Source organism: Elephas maximus, chromosome 3, assembly GCF_024166365.1.
Source record: "Elephas maximus indicus isolate mEleMax1 chromosome 3, mEleMax1 primary haplotype, whole genome shotgun sequence".
Taxonomy (NCBI): domain Eukaryota; kingdom Metazoa; phylum Chordata; class Mammalia; order Proboscidea; family Elephantidae; genus Elephas; species Elephas maximus.
The window spans coordinates 2,905,299-2,927,980 of record NC_064821.1 but is presented as its reverse complement, the minus strand read 5'-3'; the positions used below and the strand labels follow the sequence as shown (position 1 = coordinate 2,927,980).

Genomic DNA, 22,682 nt, shown 5'->3' with positions numbered 1-22,682 from the left:
ACTTGAAGCACTTACTGATGAAGATCAAGGACTACGGCCTTGAGTACGGATTATGGCTCAACAAAAAGAAAACAAAAATCCTCACAATTGTTTATCAATAAGGGACATCACGATAAACAGAGAAAAGATTAAAGCTGTGATGCATTTCAATTTACTTGGGTCTACCATCAACAAACGTGGAAGGAGTAGTCAAGAAATCAAATGACCTACTGCATTGGGAAAATCTGCCGCAAAAGATCTCTTTAAAGTGCTAAAAAGCAAAGATGTCACTTTAGAGACTAAGGTGCACCTGACGCAAGCCATGGTGTTTCCAATCGTCTCATATGCATACAAAAGCTGGACAATAAAAAAACCAAAGAAGAAATGGCTCCTCTGAATTATGGTGTTGAAGAATATGGACTATACCAACGACTAAGAAAAGAGTGAACAAATCTATCCTGGAAGAAGTACGACCAGAATGCTCCTTAGAAGCAAGGACGGCGAAACTGTGTCTCACATACATGTTATCAGTAGGGACCAGTGCCTGGAGAAGGACATCATGCTTCGTAGAGGGACAGCTGAAGAGGGGAAGACCCTCAATGAGGTGGACTGACACAGTGGTTACAACAAAGGGCTCAAGAATAACGACTGTGAGCATGGTGCAGGACTGAGCAGTGTTTCGTTCAGGTGTACACACAGTCCCTATGAGTCAGAGTCAACTTGACGGCACCTAACAACAGCAGAATATAGGTAAACTTCAGTAACTGATTCCCAGAGTCAAAACAATTCCACCCACTGGAATTGACTGGAACACGCCAGATTCGCCAGTCAGCAAGAAGATGATATCCCTGGGCTGGTACCTCCATGACCAGAGTGAAGGGCCAGATTTTCGCTCTGGAGAAGGGACACAAACGTTGCTTTGAGGACTGTTAAAGTGTACAGCACGACAGATGAAGGGAGGACCTGCTAAAAGTGCCCTGACCCCCTTCCCGTCCACCTCTTCCTGAAGCGATCGACACTCCTGGCCTATGCATGCACCTTGAACCACAAAAATTACCAAAAGCAGGACTGTTTCAAAATACAGGTTCTGTGCCTGTGCTGGAGATAAACTCCACGGCATCTAGGTCAGGTTGTGGGTCTGTGCGGGGCACCATCGCTATATATCCACAGTGGGAGCCCGCCTGCAACGAATACCCAGCTTCTCAAAGCACCATTTTGAGGGACATTATTTTGAAATGGTGGGATGCAGGTTAAAATTTTCTGTGCAGTTTCCTCATTAGTAAACTAAGAATCATTATAATTGGGAGGGGAAACAGGAAAAGAATGAAAAAAATGTTTGGTAAAACACTACACATAGTGCATAATCCAGTCTTCCAGAAAATACTGCTTTGCATACAAAAAAACCTAAAGTACCTAAAATACCGAGAGTGGTAAATTCTGAGTGGTTTTTGCATTCCCTTATAATTGTCTGACAAAATCAAGTTTTGTACAATGAGAACAGACTGCCTTACAATGTGAAAAAGTATAAATAAAAACTTTTAAAACATAGTTGGTAAAAAAAAAAAACGCACAAAAGTTAAGACACCAAGAGTTCTTGAGATTTTGTAATAAAGTAAATTTTTATATAACCACACCAAAATAACATTCTGACACTTACTCCAAGTCATGTGCTAGAAGCAGTCTGCTTACAACTGCGGAGTCTCCCCAGTGTGTGAGGTGTCGTCAAGCCTGGAGGAATGATGGACACTGAAGCGCGTGTGCGCGCGCGCACACACACACACACACTTTCAGGATACCTTCTCACACGTGTTCGAATAGCAGAGAGAGAACTGAAGCTGTTTCCTCATTCCTTACATTTATAAAGCTGCTCTTATATGGTTGATCAGGTGTGAGCACTGGTGAAAGGCTTTTCCACATTCCTTACCTTTGTAGGGCTGCTCTCCACTGTGAGTTCTTAATCGCCTATGAGGAAGGACTAAAAGCTTTTCCCACATTCCTGACATTCAGGAGGCCACTCTCCACTGTGAGTCCTTAAATGGCTTTCCCACATTCCTTCCATTCATCAGGCCTCACTCCACTGTGAATACCTGTATGTTTACTGAGGGACCAGGAAGAACCAAAGATATTCCCATATTCCTTACCATCCTAAGGATGCTTTCCACTTTGAATTGTCTTACATTCAGTGAGGGCTGAGAACTGACAAAGGCTTTCCCAAATTCCTTGCACTCACAGGGCCTCTCTCTACCATGACTCCGTACACGTGTGCTGACGGACGAGGAACTACAGGTGATGCCACATTCCTTACATTTATCAGTTTTCTGTCCAGTGAGAGTTTTCACATGAGTGCTTAGGGAAGGGGAACAACTGCAGGCCACTCCACACTCCTTACACTCACAGGCATGGCTTCCAGCGTGAGATCTGACGTGATGTTCAAATGAAGTAGGATTCCTGAAAGCTGTTCCACGTTGACGGCGTTCAGAGGATTTTCTCTAGTAGGAGTGCTTTTCAGAATGGTAAGATACGGAATCGCGCTGAAAGGTTTCCAGCCTCAATTACCATCTTTTCCTTCCTTGTCTTTCCCTTCTTTACTTTCATGGAGGCACTCATCTGCATGCCTTCTGTCAAAAATAGGCAGCATGCTGTTAGAATTCAGTGTTTCATCACTTCATACACAGTACACAGTAAATGTGCAAACACTGCCCTGGGTTATCTCATGTTGAACAGACTGAATCATCTCATGCAGGTCAAGTCTATTACTGCCACAGTGTTCCTAAATAACGGGGCTTTCGGGAAAATGTGCACAAGTGAAATATGTTTCCCATACTCAAGATCTCGTTCACGTTTATGACAAGTGTGAAAATTATGCGAACACAGAATTTTAGAGCTAGTTTTATGCACACTCAGGTACATACACACGTGCCCATTGCCGTCAAGACGATTCTGACCCATTGCGACCCTATCTATGTCCCGATACCTTAAGACTCTCTCCTGAGGTACTGCTCACACTTATGTGAATGGTACTCACCTCACATGCCTCCACTGGTTGTTATGCTGCTCTTCAATGACATGGAAATCATAGATTCCCCCCCACACACAGTGTAACAGGAGTTATTTTTCATGAATCGCATTATTAAATATTTGCTGGACACTGTTTCTCTTTTATCAACCTGCTGAGAAACTGATCCAATAATTTTAAGTGGAGTTTCACAATGTGAAACACAATGGCACTGAACTTTTATGAGGAACAAGGCACCTGTGACCACAGAGAGACTTTGAGGCATTTGGATGTTCCAGGATTTTGACAATGGTCAGAAGGGTAAGCAACGTGCTGAAAAATTATTCACTGAGGACTGAAAGGAACAGTGTCATAAACTGGGTGCAGTTAGGAAAGCGTAGCAGAAAGGCACTGCAGACAATGCAAGTGTGCAAAGGTAATACTGAAAACAAATGGGGAGGATCGGCTCCGTGGACACGGAAGGCGTGAGTGGATGACGGAAACTAAAAACAAAGGGAAAGTGTGGAAGTTTAACAGCCTCAAACCAAGAGATTTTTTCCAGTTGATTTACTCAAATATAACTCCCTCCATGCAGGGTTCATCCTCCAAAGGACTCCTGCCTTCCTGGTGCTCCCTAAGCCGTGGCTCTGAATAGGTCCTAGCTTGACTCTCCTTAGATCTTCTGCTGGGAGAACAAGTGGGTGTGGCTGACACAGTGCTCACAGGGAATGGCAGATCGTGAGGGAAGACAGTGGACGGCAACATTTCCCTGACGCTGGGCCAATACTTTGGTCTCCAGAGTCTGTACAGGTGGACTGGTATGAGTTTATCTGTAACAAAATCATTACGTCAAATTTGTAATAAACGCAGTAAAACTCTAATGAGGTATCAATCCACAACTCTGTGTCCAAAGTGACCCCTGAAGCCAAGGCACACTATTACAACACTTACAGGCCCTCAAGGCTTATAACCAGGAGAGAAACACAAAGTCAGTTTAACAGGCAGGTTTTGTCTTTCGGGGGAAAGACTCCAGAGACCAAGCTCCAAGGGCACTAGATGTCTGTTCTCTGTTACAACGTATTCCTGTTCCTCAACTCAAACCCTGAGACAAGCTCGATCAGTGCAATCTATTCACTGAGTAATGAAAAAAGTGTGAGATAACTGAAGTCCTCCTTACCAACTGAGGCCAGGTGGTTTGACACCACCTAATTCCCATCTCAGTACTCTGTATGTTAATAGCCAGAACACAAAGCAGAAAGGAGAGACATTCTCTACAAGAGGAAGCCCTATTTCCGCTTCAGACGATCATTTCTTTGCAGAAAAAAAGCAATTTCACCTCCGTCCATAAGTACCCCCAGCACATTCAACAAAACATAAAGCAGGATGAGATATTAATAACTAGGGAACACTGATGGAACAGTGGCTTTTCCTTGTTTCCCTCAGCGACCATGAGAGGTCTACAGTCCTGGACAAACGGGCAACCCCGCTCAATGGGAGGTGACAAGACCACCTGCCAAAAAGTGGATCTTCTTCTAAGAATTATACATTTTTACATGTCTGTTACCTATTTTTTTGTAACTCAACAAATACGCTGTCATCCTCTCAGATTCTTTCATGCTAAGTGGCAAGGGGATTGAAAAGTTAGCAGAGTTCAGGTGAGAGACAGAGAACACGAGAATCTAGATGAGCACACAATTCTTAAACTTTTGAGCCAATTATGAGTAACCACACCACTGAACAAACTTATACCCGGAAACACATACAATACACTCCGCTGTTGTAAAATAACAAAATAGCATGCCCTTCTGTTTGCTGGCCATGAAGAATGGCTCAAGATTCCCATTTTGTAAGGTAGGTTTAACAGTCAGTTTGCCCATGAGTACTAAGAAACTTACACTCCTCCCCCATGGAGGTTCTACTTCACAATTTTTTCACGTGGATAGTCCATAAAAGCCATATGAGCATATGAGTACGTGAACAGTGATGCCTGGAACTTCCCGGCCTGTAGGGCCCACTAAAGAGTAGAGTGTGAGAAACAGATTGGTTTCAACATCAGTGAGGAGACAAAAGGCTGCTGTATCACAGGAAGGCTCCTCTTGTCAGGGCAGTGGGTGAAGTGAGCTGCCTAGGTCATCTGCAATCATTCCTGGAAATATGGTGTCAAAACTTCCATCTTCAGGCAAAATCCAAAAGTCTCCTCCATTGCAGGGAACTAGGTTATGCAGTTCAAAGTCAGCAAAAATCCCAACACACATTACCACGATATATATTAATTTAAAAATTTCATTTATTGAGCAACTACTACATGGGAAAGGTTTTGAAAAACCATGAAACACCAGTTATGACAACTCAAACACACAATGTGAAACTGGTTCATAGTTATTTCAGGAAACTTAAACAATTAATCGTATGCTCAATGCTGCCCAATTAGAATGTAGATGACCCAGGGTTAGAATGCAGGTCCATTTGTGTTTGAAGCCCAAATTCCTTAGAAGTCCATTTCTGTTCCTATACACACACTTTTGCTGTTATTCTGGTTGTTACTCTAGAATAACAACATGAATGATCTAGAGCCTGACAGGGCACTATGGCAAGGAGACCAAGGAAACATCCTACTCAATTCAGACATTGAGATCTTCCCAGCAAAGTCCTGTGTGTCAGGTATACTGCTTGCCTTACAGTCCTTACCTCTGGTTGCTTCATTTAATAAAGTTGATTTAGGTAAAGTTTACACACAGCCTATCTCTTGAGGGCACAGGTGACAGAGATGTGAAGAAATCAGAAATATCCAAATGCTTATAGATCATAAATACTACTGGTGTGGACAGTAAATCAAAAACATACACTTCAGATGCTCATCAACTTCAAGTCCCAATGTACAGGCCTAGCAGAAGGCAGAAACACTGCTCACTCCAGAAAAGAGAAGCTGATTAGCAATAGGCGGAAGATAAATTGGGACACTGGAAAACTAAAAGCAGCATAAACGAAGAACATAAAGGGAAACAAAAAAAAGACACACTGACAGCAAAAATAAATACATTACATGTAATCCAGCATGGACTTGGAAGTCATTATTCCTACCTTCACTACATGAAAAAGGCTGAACAAATTGAAAATCAACAATTCTTCTCAGATCCATCAGAGAACTGAAGTCATAGGCAAAATGCTTTTCCCCAAATTGGACACACAGTCAGGCAAATATAGAGAATGACCTTTTATGGAAGCAAAAGCCTTGGAGAACTTGCTGCTGAAGCCAGTCCTGGGGTAGAAAAACTTAAACTGAATTGACTGATAGCACAAGACTCACTCTAGGTCTGCATGAGAGTCAAATATCAGAACACACACTCATACGGCGTCTCCCCTCCATCCCACACACTTTCCTGAGTTTTAGCTCCAGGAGCCCTACCAGATTCTCATTGTGATGATGGGAGAAAATTCCCCTCACGTTCCCAGCAGGAGGAGGGAAAAGTAACACAAAGCTTCCTGTTCTCCTTAAAAAGGTTTGCGCTCAAAGAAAACTACGTGACCAGATCTTTAACTAACTGGGGTTTTAAGGATCTGGGGGAAGGGAGAGACCCAATAGCAATTCCATCTAGGATTTCTGTCTCATCTAAGGGTAGAGGAGGAGAGCTACGAGCCACTTGTGAAGGTGCCATTTGAGGAGATCGGGCTCACCAACAGGCTGAAATCCAATCCTAGGACTATAGACTGCTTCCTCCCCACCCCACGAGTATACCATCATATCAACAGGGATCCTGTATAATAAAGGGGGATTAATTTTTTTTTTTAAATGTTTAAGATCTAATTTAAGAAGACATCCCTAGCGAAGTCCAAAGATAAGAAGGGAGAGAAACAAACCAACCAGAAAATTTTAGCCTCTCACGCCTATGGATACAAGAAACTTAGCCCACCCCACGTCTAGCCACATAAACATAAAACATCACAGTGAAGGCCGATTAACCAGTCTCTTTTTATCCACAAGAGCCTAAAGGTGGAAACAGTCTAAATGTCCACTGACAGATGAATGGATAAAAAAAGAAAAGTGTTGTTGTTGCTGTTTGGTGCTGTTGAGTTGGTTCCAACTCTTGGTGACCCTACGCAAAACAGAATGAAATAACTGCCCAGTCCTGTGCCATCCTCACAATTGTTGTTATGCCTGAGCCCATCGCTGCAGCCACTGTCTCAATCCATCTCATGGAAGGTCTTCCTCTTTTTCGCTGACCCTCTACTTACCAAGCATGTCCTTCTCCAGGGACCGATCCCTCCTGATAACATGTTCAAAGTATGTGAGACGCAGTCTCGCCATCCTTGCTTATGAGGAGCACTTGGCTGTACTTTTTCCAAGACAGATTTGTTAGTTCTTTTGGCACTCCATGCTATATTCAATATTCTTCGCCCACACAATTCAAAGGCGTCAGTTCTTCTTCAGTCTTCCTTATTCACTGTCCAGCTTTCACGTGCATATGAGGCGACAGAAAACACCATGGCTTGGGTCAGGTGCACCAGTTTTCAAGATGACATCATTATTAACGGATGTTTGCAACAGTTTCTTCTCATTTTGAGTAGTGCCACGTTAACAAATGAAAGTCCTGAAAGTTTGACTCCAACCACATCATTAAGGTCGACCTTCCTTTGAGGGGGCAGCTCTTTCCCAGTCGTCTTTTGAGTGCCTTCCAACCTGAGGGGCTCATCCTCCAGCACTACATAAGAAGATGTTCCACTGATAAAAGGTTTCTGCTGGCTAAATCTTTTCAGAAGTAGACTGCCAAGTCCTTCTTCCTAGTCTTAGTCTGGAAGCTCAGCTGAAATCTCTCCACCATGGGTGACCCTTCTGGTATCTGAATACTGATGGCATAGTTTCCAGCGTCACAGCAACACGCAAGCCCCCACAGTACGACGAACTGACAGACAAGTGGAGGAACTGACCAGGTAGTGGACTTCTAAATTTCTTGGCACAGAAGAGTGAACACTTCCAGGTTTACATCCATTTGTTGAAACATCTCAATGGGTATTCCTTGAATTTCTGTAGCCTTGTTTTTCACCAGTACATTCACCGTACCTTGGACTCCTTCACTCAGTACCATTGCTTCTTGATCATATGCTCCCTTCTGAAATGACTGAACATCGACCAATTCTTCTTGGTACAGTGACTCTTCCTTCATCTTTTGATGCCTCCCGCATGATTCAATTTTTTGCCCATAGAGACCTTCAATATTGCAACTTGAGGCTTTTTCTTCAGTTATTTCAGCTTGAGGAATACCGAGTATGGTTTTCTAACTGCAGGTCTTCGCATATTTCATTATAATACTTTGTCTTCTCGAGCAGCCCTTTAAAAACTTCTGTTCAGTTTTTACTTCATCGTTTTTACCACTTGCTTTAGCAATTCTATGTTCAAGAGCAAGTTTCAGAGTCTCTTCTCACTTCCGTTTTGGTCTTTTCTTTCTTTCCTGTCTTTTTAATGACCTCTTGCTTTCTTCAGGTGTGACTGTCCTTGATGTCACTCCACAACTTGTCTGGTCTTCGGTCATTAGTGTTCAGTGCATCAGATCTATTCTTGACAGGGTCTCCAAATTCAGGTGGGCTATACTCAAGGTGGAAATCCTGGTGGCGTAATGGTTAAGTGCTATGGCTGTTAACCAAGAGGTTGGCAGTTCAAATCCGCCAGGCGCTCCTTGGAAACTCTACAGAGCAGTTCTATTCTGTCCTATAGGGTTGCTATGAGTCGGAATCGGCTTGACAGCAGTGGGTAGTTGGTGGTGGTGGATACTCAAGGTCGTCATTAAGCTCTCCTGAATTTAATTTTTGTCAGCTTCAACTTGAACTTGAATATGAGCACTGCACAGCTTGTTCTGCAGTAAGCCCCTGGCCATGATCTGTCTGATAACAGGGAGCTTCTCTATTGCTTGTTTCCACAGATGTCATCAATTTGATTCCTGTATATTCCATCCGGCAAGGTCCACTTGTATAGTCACAGTTTAAGTTGCTGAAAGGTTTTTTGAATGAATAAGTTGTTGGTCTTATAAAATTCTATCATGTGATCTCTTGCATCGTTTCTATCACCAAGGCCATATTTTCCAACTACTGACCTTTCTTATTTCCAACTTTTGCATTCCAATCATCTGTAAATACCAGTAAATCCTGATTGCACACTTTATCAATTTCTGACTGCAGAAGTTGGTAAAAAAAAACTTCAATTTCTTCACCTTTGGCATTAGTGGTTGATGTGTAAATGTGAGTAATACCTTAGTGTTAATTAGCTGCGTAAATTGGAATAATAGTAATATTAACTGCTCTTCCTTTTAGGCGTATGGATATTATTCTATCACTGACAGTGTTGTATTTCAGGATAGATCTTGAAATGTTCTTTTTGAAGAATGTGACGTTATTCTTCATTTTGTCATTCTCAGCATGGCAGACCACGTGATTGTCTGACTTAAAAATACCAATACTGGTCCATTTCCGCTCACTAACACATATGATATCGATCTTTATGCATTTCATTTTTGACGACTTCCAATTTTCCTAGATTCATACTTCATACATTGCACATTCTAATTATTAATGGCTGCCTGTAGCTGTTTCTTTTCATTTTCGGTTTTGACACATCAGCAAATTAGTGTCCCCATTAAGGTCGACTCTACTTTGAGGAGTCAGCTCTTCTCAAGTCATGTTTTGAGTGCTCTCCAATCTGAGGGGCTCATTTTCTGGCAGTATATTATACAATGTTCTATAAGGTTTTCACTGGCCAGATTTTTTCAAAAGTATATTACCAGTTCCTTCTTCTAGTCTGTCTTAGTCTGGAAGCTCCCCGAAACCTGTCCCCCATGGGTGACACTCCTGGCATTTGAAATATCAGTGGAATAGCTGCCAGCATCACAGCAACATGCAAGCCACCACCGTACGACAAACCCTCATATGAGTGGTGGAGGATCAGTATAGGAATACACAAATAGATCCATTGGAAAAAAATACATAGCCCTGGAACAGGCTCACCAACTTATATGAAGAATTGTCTAATCACAGAGGAAGCACACTACAGGGCACTGCCAGAAACTTCAGGCACTTTAATATGTGGGGTAGAGTCAACTAATTATCTAACTGGAACAATGAATGTATTCCTCCATACTCCACATGCAAAAATAAATTCCAAGTAGATTAACTTTAAATGTCAAAATGTAAAATAACACGTTCAGAAATTATAAGCACAATTTCATGACATTAGTAGAGAGAGGAAAAAAAAAGACACAAAGGAAGAGATTGAAAATTCAATTATATTAAAATTTAGGACTCTATCGAAGGAAGCAAAAAATGAGTGAAGACCATAAGTTACATACTAGGGAAAAATTTTCCAATGAAACTATATTTTTCCAAACTCTATAACGAAGCCCTAAAAAGTCACAGAATGGCAAATTTACAGTGGGAAAACACGCACAGCCTTGTCACTATTGCAGTAGTGCAAGATCACTGCAGAATAAACTCAAAGTAACATACGATTTCATAAGCTTTACAAAGCATAATTTAATATATTTGAGAATCCCCATGTTGGCCAAAACAAATGGAACAGATAAAATACATATGCTTATTTTGTGGAAGGGAAAATGGGTAGAGAACACTGTAATTTCCTGATCAATTTAAATTTGGCTATGATCTGCAACTCAGCCGTTTTCCCTCAGTTGGAAGTTACTGTGCATTTAGAGCACGGAAAAAGAATGAACAGAGCAGCACTATTCACAAAAGCAAAACCTAAACTTGAAACTTTAACAATGCCGGGAATGACAAATTGAAGAGGAATGACATTGCATCAGGATTGGAGGAAGATTTATTAACAACCTGCATTATGCACATGACACAACCTTGTTTGCTGAAAGTGAAGACGACTTGAAGCACTTAAACTGATGAAGACCAAATATCATAGCCTTCAGTATGAATTACACCTCAACATAAAGAAAACAAAAATCCTTACATCTGGACTATAGGAAATATCATGATAAATAGAGAAAAGACTGAAGTTGTCAAAGACTTCATTTTACTTGAGTCCACAATCAACATCCATAGAAGCGGCTGTCAAGAAATCAAAAGACACTGCATTAGGAAAATCTGCTGCAGAAGACCTTTTTAAATTGTTAAAAAAACAAAGATGTCACCTTGAAGACTAAAGTGTGCCTGACCCAAGCCATGGTTTTTTCAATTGCTTCATATGCGTGCAAAACCTGGTAAGTGAATAACAAAGACTGTAGAACGATAATCAATGCCTTTGAGTTGTGTTGGTGATACTGAATACACCATGGAGAGCCAAAAGAACAAATCTGTCTTGGAAGAAGTACAACCAGAATGTGCTTCAGAAGGAAGGATGGCAAGACTACCTCTCACATACTTTGGACACGTTATCAGGAGGGATCAGTCACTAGACGACATCATGCTTGGTAAAGCAGAAAACCAAAACCAAACCTGATCCCGACTCATAGCAACCCTACAGGACAGAGTAGAACTGCCCCATAGAGTTTCCAAGGAGCGCCTGGTGGATTCAAACTGCCGACCTTTTTCGTTAGCACCCATAGCTCTTAACCACTGTTACCAGGGTTTCCTTGGTAAAGCAGAGGGTCTGAGAAAAAGAGGAAGACCCTCCATGAGATGGATTTACACAGTGGTTGCAACAATGGCCTCAAGTATGACGACTGTCAGAATGACACAGTATTGGGCAGGGTTTTGTTCTGTTGTACATAGGGTCGTATGAGTGAGAATTGACTCGACGGCATCTAACACCACCACCAATAAATATTTTCCACCTAAAGTGGAGTAACTATGGTCCACAATGAACTTGCTAGTTCTATTCGTGTTTCTTACTACTTTATCTATGCCAAAATCCTATAAAATTAAAAAATCAAACCCCTGCCATGGAGTCAATCCTGACTCACAGCAAACCTATCTGGTAGGATACAACTGCCCCACACAGTTTCCAAGACTGTAATCTTGACAGAAACAGATTGCCCCATCTTTCCTCTGCTCAAAGGGTGGTGGTTTAGAACTGGTGACCTTTCAGTTAGCAGACGAGCGCGTAACCACTGCGCCACCAGAGCCCGTTAACAAACCAGGGGAGGGGGAGACGCCTCCCAACAACCTCGCTTCCTTGAGAACCCCCAAGAGCTTCCCAACAGTCCTTGCCGGCGGGGACGCAGGCGGACGACGGAGCCCGGTGCGGGGCGCACTCAGGCGGCGGCAGCGGGGCGCGCACAGGCTAACTCCCCGGGCCTGTCACCCCGCATTCCTCACAGACTCCCGGCGACGCGGACACCCCTGGTCTCCGCCCACGCACGGCCTCACCTATTAACGCCCCGACACACCTAGGCCTCGCCCCCCTACCTGGCCGTCCCGACGCGGCGGGCGCGGGACTCCTCAGCCGGGCTGGGAGAGCACAGCGGCCGCTTCGCTGCGCCGCCGGCCGAGGCCCAGGCCCCGGAGAAGAGGCAGCGCCGGCAGCGGGAGGCTGCAGGCCAAGTCCGGCTACGGAGGCCCCGCGGCCCGGCACCATCCGGAACCCCAGCGGGCCCCCCCCGCGGACCTGGTACCGGGCCAGGCCGGACGCCGGCGGCGCCACAGACGTACCTCACGCCCCAGCCGGCCGACCGCGAATCATGGCTGCCGGCCGCGCACGCGCACTTCCGCTTCCTGCGCTGAGCTCTCGGCGGGAGGGGCGGGGTGCCGGCGCGGAGGCAGAGGGCTCCGCCCAGTGGTGGGCGCGTCCGGGACTTGGCTTTGGATTTGGGGTCTCTGTCTCTTTATCCTCCATAAACAAAAGCTTTAAAGCAAACACCGTTGACAACTAGTTAATCCTGACTCATATCAACCCTACAGGACTGAGTAGAACTGCCCCAGGGGTTTCCAAGGCTGTAATCTTTACCGAAGCACACTGCCACATCTTTCTCTTGTAGAGCCGCTGGTGGAATCCAACTGCTTAACCACTGCGAATACAAAGGATTCAAATTGACTACATCTGTGGTGGAAACAGATGATGGAAAAGCTCAATATCATCAGTCAGAACAAGGCCAGGACTGTAAAACACCACCAATTGCCCCTATGCAAGTTCAAGTTGAAGGTGAAGAAAATTAGAACAAGTCCTATGAGAGTATGACCTTCCTTACACTCCATCTGCATGTAGAGACCATCTCAAGAATAGGTCTGATGTGTTGAACACTAATGATCAAAGTCCAGATGAGTTGTGGGACGACATCAACGAAGTCCTACATGAAGAAAGCAAGAGGTCACTAAAAAGATAAGAGAGAAAGTGAAGACCAAAATGGATGTGAGAACAGACTCTGAAGTTTTCTCTAGAATGGACTAGCTAAAGACAAAGGAAGAAATGATGAAGTAAAAGAGCTGAACAGATGATTTCGAAGGTCAGATTGAGAAAGCAAAGTACTACAATGAAATGTGCAAAAACCTAGGGGAAGAACATGCTGGGCATTTCTCAAGCTGAAAGAATTGAAGAGAAAATTCAAGCCTTGAGTTGGAATATTAAAAGATTGTCGTTATGCTTGAGCCCATTATTGCAGCCACTGTGTCACTCCATGTGGTTGAGGGTCTTCCTCTTTTTTGCTGACCCTCTACCATGCGTGATATCCTTCTCTGGGGACTGGTCCCTCCTGATATCATCCTTGAAGAATGTGAGACGAAGTCACACCATCTGCTTCTCTTGAAGGATACTGTAGGCAAAACACTGAACAACTCAGGAACCATCAAAAGAAAATGGAAGGCTGTAAGGTAATGCTATTCAGCTATATGCATACCTCCTAATGGAATCAGCTTTGCTCTTCCCCGAAGCATGCTGGGGATGAATTCAGGATGGACTCAGGCTAAGGTACAACGGTGGGAGTGGCATGACTGGGCCAGCGGCCAAGCATGAGGAATGCCTTAGCAACAGGAAGGAAAACATCTGGGCCTGGGCGTGAAGTCCCTGGGAACACAGACTGCCCAAGAACGTGGGAGAAAAACAACGAGCCTTGGTCCTAGCTGGAGTGGTACATAAGGTTGGGTTCCTTGCTAGGTGGTTGCAGAGCACTGAACTGGGCCAGCTGCCGTCCCTTGCTAGGTGGTTGCGGGGTGCTTAACTGGTCCAGCTGCCGCCCTGAACCACGGTCCCATAAGTAAGCTTCCCAAATAAACCATACATATGTCATGATCACTGGTTCCAGAGTCTTTCCTAGGTCTCTTGGAGATGCAGCTAACCTTGGGTTCAGGTACCATTGGGTTGTTATCCAACAATTGGCAAGCCAGCCAGGAGACTGAGGAAACCTCCATGAGTGCTGGACATATGGCAGGGAGAGGGACCTTGATGGTAGGAATCCCTGGATGGCCCCTGTCCTCCATATATGTGGCGGGGAGGGGGGGTCGTGGCTATGGATACCTGGATCCCACCGCATGAGTACGGGGACGCTCCAAAAATGCCTAAGGGCATTGAAGATATGCTGTGTCAGCTGGAGTCCCCAAAGCGAAAGCCAGATGGCCATGCTGAGGCGGCTTGTGTGGGGTGGCTTCTACTGGCAGCGCTGAGAGGGGCGTCCGATCCCGAGCCAGCCGCTAGGGCCCTAACTAGGCAGCTGGAAGCAGAGCTGCAACTGGAGGGTTTGCGGGCAGCATACTCCTCCTCCACTGAAACATTAGTGCCCCGTTTGCAGAAGCAAGAGGCATTTTCGGGGGACATCCTGGGGTGGCCAACGACCTCTATGTGGGGAGGTCTGGCCCGTATGCTTTTCTGTGGGAGAAATCCTGGGGTGGCCAGCCAAGCCTGGCTAGCTCAATCGGTAGAGCATGGGACTGGAGCTACTTGGAGGGGATAAACAGGTCTCTGGCGCTGAGAACGCCCTGTAACACCCAGTGCAAAGCAAGAGTTAAAACAGCAGGGAAAAAAGAAAAAACAGGAGTAAAAAGCCCGTCAGGATAGCTTGTGTTGAGCGACCTTGAAGAGACCTCAGAATTCTCTGACAGCTGCCCCCACCAAGGTAACTGAACAGCAACCTAGCTGTAACTGCAATAGTAAGGGGAAAACTAAAAGAGGGGGCCCACCTCCAGGTTACCAGGTAACTGGGCTGGACCCATGCTTGCACTTGGTGTGATGGAGGTGTGGCCCCATAAATGAGTGAGGGCTCTGCCAACTTTTCCCAGATCTTTCAGAAATAATTAAGATTGAGGATTAAGCCTAATTCCTTTGTTACCAACGAGGAGCAAAGGCCTTGTGTTAAAATTAAAGTCCAGTGAGGTATACTTTGGGTCTGAGGTCACTCTCACTGAGACACTTACCCCAGCCTGACTATGGAGAAGTCCCTTGGAGCCCCTACAAATCCTTACTGCATGTACTGATGATGTCGATGTATTAATGCACACCTTTGTAGACTTTTGCCTCCAAGTCCTGATGGGAATTGCTGCAGTTAGGGCCATTTTTAGAGGGGCACGAGGAAACTGTGACATGGGCTATAGCTAACAGCCTGGCCATTCAATCTGGCCACTGAAAACCCTCGGACTGACATATAAAGCAATCCCCTACAGAGATGAGACATCTGGACGAAATAAATAACAAAAGCAGTCCTGCTCCTGAGAAACTTTTGTTACTTGTGTGGATAGTCATCAGAAAAGCCCCTGTGCTGAGAGTGGAAAACAGCCAACGAGCAGACCGGTCTTACCAGCTGACTGCAGAGGCTGAAGCATTGTCTGCTCCCGGGTGAAGAGATGTGCAGTCAACCACCTCCTGGATGTAAGAGAGAACCATCCATGGAGATTCACACACCATCCTAGACGGGGCCTACATACATGGACTGCCACTGCCATCAGAAAACGCTGGACAACACAGAAAATCTGACCTGCCTACAAGACCCTGGCCAAGACTAAACCTGTGCAGGGACAGATTCCCGAGCCAACAGGCCAGGGTGTTCTCAGCAGGCAAGTCATATCAGGGCATTTTATCCCATATAGAGGCTTCCACTGGATCTTCAATGAACTCGTCACACTCTTTATCACCCCAAGACGTAGGGGCAAAGGAGCACTTCAATGGACAGGTTTAAATGGCTGATGGGAGGGGACGAGACAACCCCAGCCTGGACCATGCATCTCAGACAAGCAGTCTGGGGTCTCAGTGCAGCAGTTCCCTGCAAGGGCATTTCTTATTTGTGCCGTATGTTTGATCAAACTATCTATTCTATAAAATGTGCGTCTTTGGTGTAAAATTGTTCCTGACAAAAGATCTGGGTTCCACAAAGGCACTGACCAGAGCCCACAAGAGGAGGCCAATCCTATGGCTCCCTCTGCCAAGGGGTGGGAATTTCCCTCACCCCTAGACTAGAGGTGTGGCCAAGGTGCACCACAGGTGCGGGAAACCATCTGCTGGGTGACAGGGGGCCAGAGGCCACACACTGAAATGATCATACTCTGGACCCCCACTAACGAACATGTTCTGGCTCTGGTAGACACTGGAGCAAAGTGCATCCTGATGTATGATAACCCAGGTAGGTTTAAAGGGCCACTAACACCTATTGATGCGTACAGGGGTGGGGCTGTCAGGGTGTGCCAAATTAAACTAGTGCTGCAGATTGGAAGGCTACCCCTAAAGGTCTACCAAGTATACAGAGCCCCAATACTGGAATACGTTCTGGGCAGAGATACCTTGTTGAGGCTGGAGCTGCAGACCTCCGGTGAGTTCTACCTGCAAGTGAGAGCCATAAAACCTGTAGTACAAGGTAATGCTAAATGGTTCCCTGTGCAGTTGCACTCCCCAGCTCTGGTCATGGCCCTTAAGCAGTACTGCCTCCCTTGCAGACACTGAGAAATCACTGAGGCCAGGTGCTACACCCAGTGGGGATTCTGAGACCAGCCAAGAGCCCCTTCGATAGTCCTGTCTGGCCGATGCACAAGCCGGACAGCTCCTGGAGAATGATGGTAAACTACTGGGAATTGAATACGGTGACTCCCCCTTGTTTGCAGCTGTACTCAACAGCGCAGAGATGATGGGGCAAATGGGGCAGGCGTTGGGCACTTACCACTTTGTGCTTGATTTGGCTAATGCTTTCTTAGCATCCTTCTACACCCAGACAGACAGGACCAGTTTGCCTTCAGTTGTGAGGCGAGGCAGTGGGCCTTCACTGTGCTGCCACAAGGGTACCTGCATAGCCCTACCATATGCCATGGCATGGTTGCCACTGACCTCGAGCAGTGGATTCCCCCTGCTGAGGTGGCCGTATTCCACAATATTGATGATGTCATGCTGACCTCTGACTCCTTTGCTTCTTTGCAGACTGCAGCTGGCGAGGTAGTCACGCACCTCCAGTCGCGGGGATGGGCAGTGAATGAGGGAAAAACGCAGAGGCCTGGCTTGTCAGTCAGGTACTTGGGTGTTAATCTGGTCGGTAAGATGAAAGTGATGCCTGAAGCGGTGAGAGATAAAGTCCAAGCCTACCAATGCCCAGAAACCGTGAAGCAACTACAGGCAGTTGTTGGGCTCCTGGGGTACTAGGACCCCTTGACACCCCATTTAGCCCAAACCCTATGGCCCCTATATAGGTTAGTGAAAAAAGAAGTGAGACTGAAGGAGAAAGAAACAAAAAGATTGGATGAGAAAGTGATACAGGGGGCTAGAGGGGAAGAGAAATGAGAGAGAGACAGGTGAAGCTGGGGAGAGTTCTAGAAAGTGAGCCCATAAGAAGAGAGACAGAGAATGTGAAAAAAGGAGCAGTGTGGGACTGAGAGACGAAGGAAGAGGAAGCCTTCCAGCAGGCGAAGGTTGCTGCAAAACAAATACAGGCTTTAGACGCTTTAGGAGTGTTAATACAAAGTCAGCCATGCAAATTGGACCGTAGCCACGAGAGAGTGTCACTGGGATTTTGGTCCCAGTTGTGGTGAGGAGCAGAAGAGAGGTACAGCATGTTGGAGAAACAGTCATACACAGTGTATAATGCCCTACTGCAAGTGGAAACCAGTCCTTATAAAGGGCCAATTCCCCTTCGCTGGGAGTGTCAGAATGGGACTAATATCTCTCATCCCCTCAGGGTGATGAGTTGGACCCCCGACAACAATGTGCTAGAACCCTGCTAGTTGTTGCCAATAGTTGGTTAGGGAAGCAAAAGCAAAGTCCACAGGCAGGGGTATGTCCATCATCCAAGGGGTGGCTTTGGACACGTGGCTTGCATGGGTGGCCATAACTGCCCTACAACTGGGTGAGGCGCTGCACCTGAGGGCGGCTGTACATAGCTGCTAGTATTTACACCACCCTCCCACGTGTTCCCAGCAATTGGCAAACTGTAACGGCCCAGCACAGATACCAGTGCACATCATGGTGGTTTTTCCCCTTGTCCCTGTTCTTGCCCCAGGCCACCACTATAGATGTGGTGTAGCAGGTAAAGGTGATAGCCAGACACACTACAGCTGCACTTAACAACACTAGGTGGGCTAACACCCTTCTGCATGTGGAGGCTCAACAAATACGGAAGGTCATCCTTCAGAGTAGGATGGCCCTTGACATCCTGACTGCCACCTAGGGTTGCACCTGTGCTATGATGAAAACTGAATGTTGCACATATACCCCTTGATGCCTCTAAAAATGCATCTTTGGCTCTGTAGGACTTGCAGCAACACCACACTTCTATCAAACATGACGCTGCTGACCCTGTCTCCAGCTGGCTGCAATCCCTCCCGTCTGCCTGGCGCACAGGCTTCTGGGTAATATTGGGACTCTTACTACTATGTCTTTTCCTGTGTTGCTGGTTATACTGAGAATGTGGTCTGGCTTTGCAAAGCTCCTCTGCATACCAAGTCCGAGGGCTATTGCGGAAGAGGGGGCGGTGAGATTGTAAGGACAATAGGAGGGTATGCAGGGGTGGACTGTGGGGTAATGCTGGAAGAGATCCATGTTTGTGCCTATTCCAAAGAAAGGTTATCCAACAGAAAGCAGAAATTACCAATTTTATTAATTTCACACAGATATAAAAGCTGGCTGAAGATCATTCGAAAGGGGTTGCAGCAATACATTTTCCACGAATTGCCAGAAATCCAAGCGAGATTCAGAGGAGGACGTGAAACAAGGGGTATCATTGCTCATGTCACATTTATCTTGCCTGAAAGCAGGGAATACCATAAAGATGTTTACCTGTGTTTTATTGACTATGCAAAGCTATTAGGCTGGGTGCATCATAACAAATAATGGATAAGATTGCAAAATATGGGAATTCCAGAGCACTTAATTGTGCTCAGGTGGAACCTACACATAGGCCACAAGGCAGCTGTTCTAAAAGAGTAAGGAGGATACTGTGTGGTTTTAAGTCAGGAAAACTATGTGTCAGGGTTGTATCCTTTCCCCATACTTATTCAATCTGTATGATGAGCAAATAATCAGAGACCTTGGACTATATGAAGAACACGGCATCACCTGTGATAAACAGGAGCCACAACCTTGCTTGTTGAAAGTGAAGAGGATTTGAAACACTTACTGATGAAGATCAAAGACTTCTGCCTTCAGTATGGATTATACCCTGATGTAACAAAAACAAAAATATTGACAATAGATAAGCAACATCATGGTAAAAAAAAAAAAAAATTGTAGTTGTCAAGTAGTTCATTTTACTGAATCTACTATCAATGCCCATGGAAACAGCATTCAAGAAATCAAACTATCCATTGAATTGGGCAAATCTGTGGCAAAAGATCTCTTTAAAGTGTTTTAAAAAAATGTAACTTTAAGGACCAAAGTGCACCTGACCCAAGCCACAGTGTTTTCAATTACCTCATATGCATGCAAAAGCTGAAGAATAAATAAAGACGACTGAGGAAGAATTGGTATCTTTGAATAATGGTGTTGGAAGAATATTGACTATCATGGACTGCCAGAAGAACAAACAAATCTGTCTTGGAAGAAGTACAGCCAAAATGCCCTACAGAAGCAAGGATGGCAAGATTTCGTCTCACATACTTTGGACGTTTTATCAGGAGGAACCAGTCTATCAAGAAAGACATCATGCTTGGTAAAGAAGAGGGTCAGTGAAAAACACTGGATTGACACAGTGTCTACAACAAAGGGCTCAGGCATAACCACTGTGAGGAAGGCAGAAGACTGGGCCATGTTTTGTTCTGTTGTACATAGGGTCATTATGAGTTGGAGCTGACTCGACGGCACCTAACATGGGCAAAATATTGAATGATCAAAGAAGTATCAAAAAAAGATGGAAAGAATATACAGAGTCACCATACCAAAAAGAATTGGTCAATGTTCACTGATTTCAGGAGGTAGCACATCATCAAGAACCAACAGTACCCATCTTAGAAATCAAGTGCTACACTAAGAGAAATACCCAAAGTGGATGGCTTTAACAAAGCTCGATTTATTCTCTCACAGTTTAGGAGGGGTGTACCTCTAAATCCAAGGTGCCAGCTCTAAGGCAAGGCTTTCTTTGTCAGCTGTGGGGGAAGGTCCTTGTTGTTCATCTTCCCCTGGCCTAAGAGCTTCTCAGCGCAGGGGCCCGTAGTCAAAAGGATGCACTGTGCTTCCCACTCCTCTTCTTGGTGGTAGAAGGTTCCTCTCTTCTCTGCTTGATTCTCTTTTTTATATCTCAAAAGAGATTGACTCAAGATACAACCTAATCCTGTAGATTGAATCCTGCCTCATTAAGGTAACTGCCTCGAATTCACCTCATTAAGATCACAGAGGTTAGGATTTACAACACATAGGATAATCTCATTAGATGACAAAATGGTGGAAAGCCACACAATACTGGCAATCATGGTCTAGACAAGGTGATGCACATTTTGGGGGACAGAAGTCAATCCTAACATTCCACACTTTGTCCCCCTAAAATTCATGTCCTTGCCACATGTGAAACACATTCACCCCATCATATCATCCCAAAAGACTGACATCAACACCAAGTGCAAATTCCATCCAGGGGCACAACTCCTCTTCATCTGTGAAATCTAGAATACAAGTTATCGGCTACAAAGCACAATGGTCTAACAGGCCCAAGGTGGGGACTTCCATTACAAATGTGAGAAACGGGAGGGAAAGAAGGGGTAACAGGCACCAAGGAAGTCAGCAGAACACATTACATTAACTCTCAAGGCTTGAAAATAATAATCTATTCGCTAAGACTACTTAGGCAATAGCCCTGCATTCCGGACTCTGGCTGGTCGCACTCTCTGAAACCTGGGTGGAGGTCCCTTGGCCCTCGACTTCAGCTTCACCTTCCAGACCCACTGAAATGGCTACTCTACTCTCTTGGTTTTGGGCTGTCCCATTCTCCTAGTCTATCTGAATGGCAACCCCTCTTCCTTGGCCGTGGCAGACCCCGTTCTTCTGCCCCTTGGACATGGGAGTCCTGTCCCTCAACTTTGGGCAGCAGAACCAGCCCCATTCCCCTGGCACTTGTGAAAGGAAGCCCCACACTCCTGAACTGAGTTGGTGATGATCTGACTCTTTGAAATCTAGGAGGTGATGCCCCATCCTTTGGGACCAAGCAGGCTGTTGTTCAACTCTTTGATAAACCAGAGGTCGTGGCCATACTCTGAATTGAGGCAAGTCTCCTTCCTGTGGTCCTTGTGCCTCAGCTTCTGCTTCCTGTTTGCTTGGTTTCTTGGCCCTCCAGGGCTCTTTGCCAACTCTTTAGCTGTAATGATAAGTGCCTGGAAGCACCACACTCTGTCGGTAAACCTTTGCTGGAAGGAACTCAGCTCTTTCTCCGTAGGTCCGCAAGCCTAGCTCCATCGATAAGTGCTGTTAGGCCCCCCACTCCACCAGGACGCCTCCTGCCAGAAGGCACTCAGCTCTCTGATTTCATGGATTAGCTCCTGTGCTCTCACACAGGTCTCCTGGTTCTGCTGCTGCCATTGCTCTGTTGCTGCATCTAGATGTCTCCGCAGTCTCCGGTGTTACCACTCTCCTCACTTCCTTTTGACACCTCACCAGAATTGTTTTTGATGTCCACAATCCCACCAACAGACTCTTAAAGGTAATCTAGGTTTTTTCTACTGTTGTTGTTAGGTGTTCTTTAGTCGGTTCCGACTCAAAGTGACTCTACGTCCAGCAGAATGAAACACTACCCAGTGGGCACCATTCTCACAATCGTTGCTATGTTTGTTCGAACAAATCTGTCTTAGAAGTACACCAGAATGCTCCTTAGAAGCAAGGATGGCGAGACTGCATCTTACATACTTTGGACATGTTGTCAGGAGGGATCAGTCCTTGGAGAAGGACATCATGCTTGGCAGAGTACAGGGTCAGCGGAAAAGAGGAAGACCCTCAATGAGGTGGACTGACACAGTGGCTGCAACAATGAGCTCAAACACAACAACGATTGTAAGGATGGCACAGGACCAGGCAGTGTTTCGTTCTGTTGTGCACAGGGTCGCTACGAGTCGGAACTGACTCGACGGCACCTAACAACGACAACACTCCAGCGTACACATGAATGATTAAGAAAACAAAACAGGCGTATTATTGATGTGCAGAACGTTTTAGTGGTCTCGATAGAAGGTCAAACCAGCCACGATATTCTCTTAAACCAAAGCGTAATCCAGAGCGAGTCCCTAACTCTCCTCAATTCTATGAAGGCTGCGAGAGATGAACTGGCTGCAGAAGAAAAGTCTGACGCTAGCAGACGTTGGTTCATGAAGGAAAGCAGCTGTCTCCATTACATAAAAGTGCAAGGTGAGGAAGATCTGATGGAGGAGCTGCAGCAAGTTA

At 45.5% G+C, this 22,682-nt stretch overlaps 1 protein-coding gene across 1 annotated transcript in view; it reads right to left on the bottom strand.

Moving 5' to 3' along the window:
* Positions 1-12,419, bottom strand: part of SF3A2 (splicing factor 3a subunit 2) — a 113,307-nt gene extending 100,888 nt beyond the window's left edge. Inside the window, exon 1 of the mRNA XM_049876273.1 lies at positions 12,335-12,419. The gene's annotated coding sequence lies outside the window, so the exon portion shown is untranslated. The remainder of the gene's footprint in view (positions 1-12,334) is intronic.
* Positions 12,420-22,682: the final 10,263 nt, after the last annotated feature.